At 41.7% G+C, this 5,333-nt stretch overlaps 1 non-coding gene across 1 annotated transcript; it reads left to right on the top strand.

Moving 5' to 3' along the window:
• The first annotated feature begins 4,904 nt into the window (after positions 1–4,904).
• Positions 4,905–5,067, top strand: LOC130868751 (U1 spliceosomal RNA). Its single transcript, XR_009056563.1, has one exon. It is a non-coding gene; the product is annotated as a U1 spliceosomal RNA (small nuclear RNA).
• Positions 5,068–5,333: the final 266 nt, after the last annotated feature.

The following is a 5,333-nucleotide window of genomic DNA, read 5'->3' as shown; positions in this document are numbered from 1 at the left end:
CACCAATGCACATAAAATAAAAAAAATAAGTTATTTTAAAAAAATTAGTTGGTTTCTAGCCATGGATAGGGGGCCACTGAGTCTATAATTTGTGGTCCTAAAGAAGCTAATCAAGAGGGCAAACCCAAGGAAAAACATATAGTTATCCTCCTGGCTATGGGAAATAGACAAGATTGCCGGGCAAAAAATTGGAATCTTGGGGGTAGGGTGGGATGGGGGTAAGGGGAGATGGAGAGAGAAAAGTGTGAAGGAGAGGATGAGGTGAACTTGGGGAAACGGGATGATTGGGGATATAGGAAGGTTGGATAGGTGAGCAGGGAAACTCATATCTTAGTTAAGGGAACCACCTAAGGGTTGGCAAGAGACTTGAACTTGGGGTGGCTACCAGATGCCCAGGGCAATGTCCCCAGTTAGTTCCTTGGGCACCTGAGGATAGGGAACCTGAAATGAACCTATCCTATAGCCATACTGATGAATATCTTGCATATCACCATAGAACCTTCATCTAGAGATGGATGGAGATAGAGACAGAGACCCACACTGGAGCACCGGACTGAGCTCCCAAGGTCCTAATGAGGAGCAGAAGGAGGGAGAACACGTACAACGAAGTCAGGACCACGAGGGGTGCACACACCCACTGAGACAGTGGGGCTGATCTACTGGGAGCTCACCAAGGCCAGCTGGACTGTGACTGAAAAAGCATGGGATAAAACCGGACTCTCTGAACATGGCAGACAATGAGAGCTGACGAGAGGCCAAGAACAATGGCACGGGGTTTTGATCCTACTTCAGGTTCTGGCTTTGTGGGAGCCTAGACAGTTTGGATGTTCAACTTCCTAGATCTGGATGGAGGGGGGAGGACCTTGGACTTTCCACAGGGCAGGGAATCCTGACTGCTCCTGGGACTGGAGAGGGAGGAGAAGAGGAGTGGGGGGAGGGAGAGAGGGGCGGGAGGAGGGGAAGGGAAATGGGAGGCGGGGAGGAGGCGGAAAATTTTTTTTTCAATAAAAAAAAAAAAAATTAGTTGCCAGGCATAGTCATGCACATCTTTATCCTAACACCCAGAAAGCAGACAGGCAGATCCGTATGCACTTAAGTTCAGCCTGGCCTACTTAGTGAATTCCAGGTTAGCCAGGTCTATATAATGAGATATTGTTTCCAAAGATTAGTGAGGAGTTGAGCCAGGTGCTGGTGGTGCATGCCTTTAATCCTAGCACTCAGAGGCAGAGGCAGGCATATCTCTGTGAGTTCGAGGCCACCCTGGTCTACAAAGTGAGTTTCAGGACAGCCAGGGCTGTTACTCAGAGAAACCATGTCTCCAGAAACAAACTAATAAACAAACAAAAATTAGTGAAGAGTAACTGAACCACACAATGGATTTAATTATATGTAGATTATGAAACAGTTAATTTCACAAAGAAACAAAACACACATATAACACATACATCAAATATGAAGTCCATACTTCAAGGTAGGTAGATAGAGAGAGATCAATTAAATGGTTCTTTTTGCATTTCCTCTTACTAGAATATGTGAGAATCCCAGGAAAGCTCTATCATTTACATGATTTCATCACTCTTTAAAAGATGCTCAAGCATATATTTTGACCCCCAGACCTCTGTCCATTTGTGAAGGCGTAAGTCACAAACAATCCCACACCAGTTTTCGAATTATGACCAATAGAGAGGTTATTTATTTAAAGGGGAAAACCTTACAGATCACCGTCCCAGACAACAGCCCTCTGCGCAATCAGGAAGGGAGCCTACTCACGGGATGTGGAGCCGGAAGCCAGAGCGGGAGTGAGGGCAGTTGCTGCTTTTTTAAAGAAAGAGAGACCACGACCCAGTGGGCTGGTATCTCAGCAGCTATTGGCTGAAGGAGTGGGAGGAGCTCCCACAACACATTTGCATGTACTATACATCTCTGCCACCACGTCTTATACTTTATTTTTTTTAATATATTTATTTATTTATTATTTATACAGTATTCTGTCTGTGTGTATGCCTGCAGGCCAGAAGAGGGCACCAGACCTCATTACAGACGGTTGTGAGCCACCATGTGGTTGCTGGGAATTGAACTCAGGACCTCTGGAAGAGCAGGCAATGCTCTTAACCTCTGAGCCATCTCTCCAGCCCCAAGAGTAATTCTTCTTTTAACATCTCAAATCAATATCATTATCCAGGTGGTGGTGGCGCACGCCTTTAATCCCAGCACTCGGGAGGCAGAGATAGGAGGATCTCTGTGAGTTCGAGGCCAGCCTGGTCTACAAGAGCTAGTTCCAGGACAGGCTCCAAAACTACAGAGAAAACCTGTCTCAGAAAAAAAAAAGTTTATGGCATCATTAAAACACACAAGTTGGCTTGATAATCCAGAATCTTTTTTCTGTAGCAGGATAAATTAGATCTTATTTGCTAGCCTGCTGTACTGTTCCTTGTACAGAAACATAGATGCCATCAAAAATGTTCTGATTGCCTTGTTTTATTAATTGTTATGGCTCGCTGAATCAAAGAAGCTGAGTTTGAAACAAGTTCAATATCTTTTCTTTCAAGAATTATTGTATTTTTCTGGGCTTGGTAAATAGAAAAAGCAACATCTAGCCTCATTTGAACCCTGCAGATACTTTTTTCATACAAGAAATTTCAACAAGAGACTCATTATCTGGAATAATAATTTTGATAGGAAAGTAAGTTTACATGTACCTCACCTTGTAACGGAAGCCCAGTGCACCACAGTTGAATCATATTCTCTACGTGGCCATAGATAGCCAGTTCCTTTCTCTTTGCCTATCATTTGTCAACCCAGAGCCTCTTCCTTCTCTTTTCAATGAGGCTGAGCTCCATATTGCTATGATTCAAGATCCTCCAAAGGCTTCCTCTGGGGCCCTTCGCCATAACAGTGCACCCCTTCAGAGTGGTGACAACAGTTTCTGGAATATCCTTGGTGTGATTGCTGAGAATGGTTTTTGTTATCTCCATAGATGTGGTTAAAAAAAAGCCACACTAATCATTTATGAGCATAAATCAATTTCTTCTGGCAGAGGCAGACTTATTTCTGATCAACCGTCCCACACCACAATAAATATAGAAGCTGAATGACCAGGCATGGTGGTGCTAACCTGCAATCTCAGAATCCAGGTAGTTGAAATAGAGGATCTGAAATATATGGTAAGGCCTTGTCTCAAGGAAAAACTGCTGGAAAGCACTATAAATATATTGTTTTAACTTGATCACACTGGAGGGTCTCCAAGATATCAAGGAATTGACAAGCTGAAATTCTGGACCGGAGGGAAATGTAGGCAGGAATGGGACGAGCCAGATAGAGATCTGGTTACATCTTTGCTTCTAAGCAACTTGCCAGCTTGAAATCTGTGGATGAAATGTTAAAAGCCTGTGAAATGATGATGAAAAAATAACAGTGTCAGAGACTGTCAGAGATGTAATAGAAATTCCATGAGGAAAATAGAGCTGAGGATCCATGAAGGAAGAGTAATCATAGTAAATACCACAAAAGTCTGTCTACCCACTCCCCATTGTTAGAACCTTACCATTGGGATAAGAGTGAATGGGAACTAGATCAGTCTTATGAAAACTGAAGGTCAGTCCCAATCTCTAATCAGATTATGGGGTCACTTATCCTTGCTTTGTGTTCTTGCCAAAGGAAGAAAAAATAAATATCATCTAGAAGAAAAGAGTATCAACCAGCAGCAACTCTACATTTTATGCTTTGTTCTACACTCAGTTACCAATAATGGGCCATACAAAAAGAGAACCACTAGCCAAAATCAAGAGAAAAAGGTCAGGACAATAAACCCTGACAAAAAAGATTCAGATATTAAAATTTTCAATCATAGATTTTAAATAATTACAATTAACATATTCATGACATAAGGGATAACTTCAGCAATGTGTGATTGCTTACATGCTATATTAGTTGCTTCCAATTGCTGTGATAAAACACCATCCTCATTCAAATCTTTATACATTTCAGGCAGTGGTGGTGCGTGCCTTTAATCCCAGCACTCGGGAGGCAGAGGCAGGCAGATCTCTGTGAGTTCAAGGCCAGCCTGGTCTACAAGACCAGGACAGGCTCCAAAGCTACAGAGAAACCCTGTCTCAAAAAAGACCCAAAAAAAATCAAATCTTCATACATGCAGAAGGATTATATTAAGGAACTGGGTTAAGATTATATTAAGGAACTGGGTTTCTTGGTTTCTTACTGTTAATCCATTGAGAAGGCCTAGGAGTAGCAACATACTAATAGCAATGAGAATACTTGGCACCTAAATTTTGACCTATAAATAACATTCTCCACCCAAAGGAACCAAGAATCTTTGCTGAAAACACTAATTCCAAAGGGTTTAGACACCAAATAAAATGGGCCTGGAACTTCTTTTTGGCCCTAAGAATAAAAAATTGCTCAAATAATTATGGGAACATGTAAAAAGACATAGGAGTCAACCTAAAAGGGTTCCTTCTAATAAATTTGAACATCACAATAACAGATAAAAAATATCAAATAGCTGGGTGGTGGTGGCACACGCATTCAAGAGGCAAAGTTGTGTGAATCTCTGTGAGTTCGAGGCCAGCCTGGTCTACAGAACGAGTTCCAGGACTGGTTCTATAGCTATTGAGAAACCCTGTCTCCAAAAACCAAATATATATATTTGAAGTAGAAAGCCATGAGTCTGCCAGGCGGTAGTGGCGCATGCCTTTAATCCCAAAACTCAGGAGGCAGAGGCAGGCGGATCTCTGTAAATTTGAGGCCAGCCTGGTCTACAAGAGTAAATTCTAGGACAGGCTCCAAAGCTACAGAGAAATCCTGTCTCAAAAAACAAACAAAAAAAAATGAAAAAGGAAGGAAGGAAGAAAAGAAAGCCATGAGTCCACATTGCCATGAACAATGAGACACTTACTTGAAGGGGAGAGTTACCATGATTATGAAGGTGATTATCTCAGGATAGAGCTCATCTGTTGCACCCTGGGTGCACTGTCTCCTGTGATTTCCTCAAATGTGGAAAACTTGACTGCATAATTTGTGGTAGTGGTGAAATATGTTCATGCTCCCCTAAAATAAAAACTGTAAAAACAGTAAGTTTTATGACTATATGCATGAGTGTGTGTGTGAGTGTGTGTGTGTAGTTACTCATTGCCTGTAGAAAGAGATAATTGATAGGCAAACATAGCATCAAAGTTTCTTTCTGCCAGATACTTAAAGTTGAAACAAAACAAGAAAATAACCTTTTAGAAGAGAAAATTCAGAAAATGTCACCTTAATCAAATGAACAAAGAGAAAATCACCAATGATAAAACACAGTGGACTGGAGAGATGGCTCA

The sequence above is a fragment of the Chionomys nivalis genome, chromosome X (genome assembly GCF_950005125.1).
Source record: "Chionomys nivalis chromosome X, mChiNiv1.1, whole genome shotgun sequence".
NCBI classification, from domain to species: domain Eukaryota; kingdom Metazoa; phylum Chordata; class Mammalia; order Rodentia; family Cricetidae; genus Chionomys; species Chionomys nivalis.
Note: the sequence above shows the minus strand (reverse complement) of the source record. Positions and strands in the feature narration are given on the sequence as shown.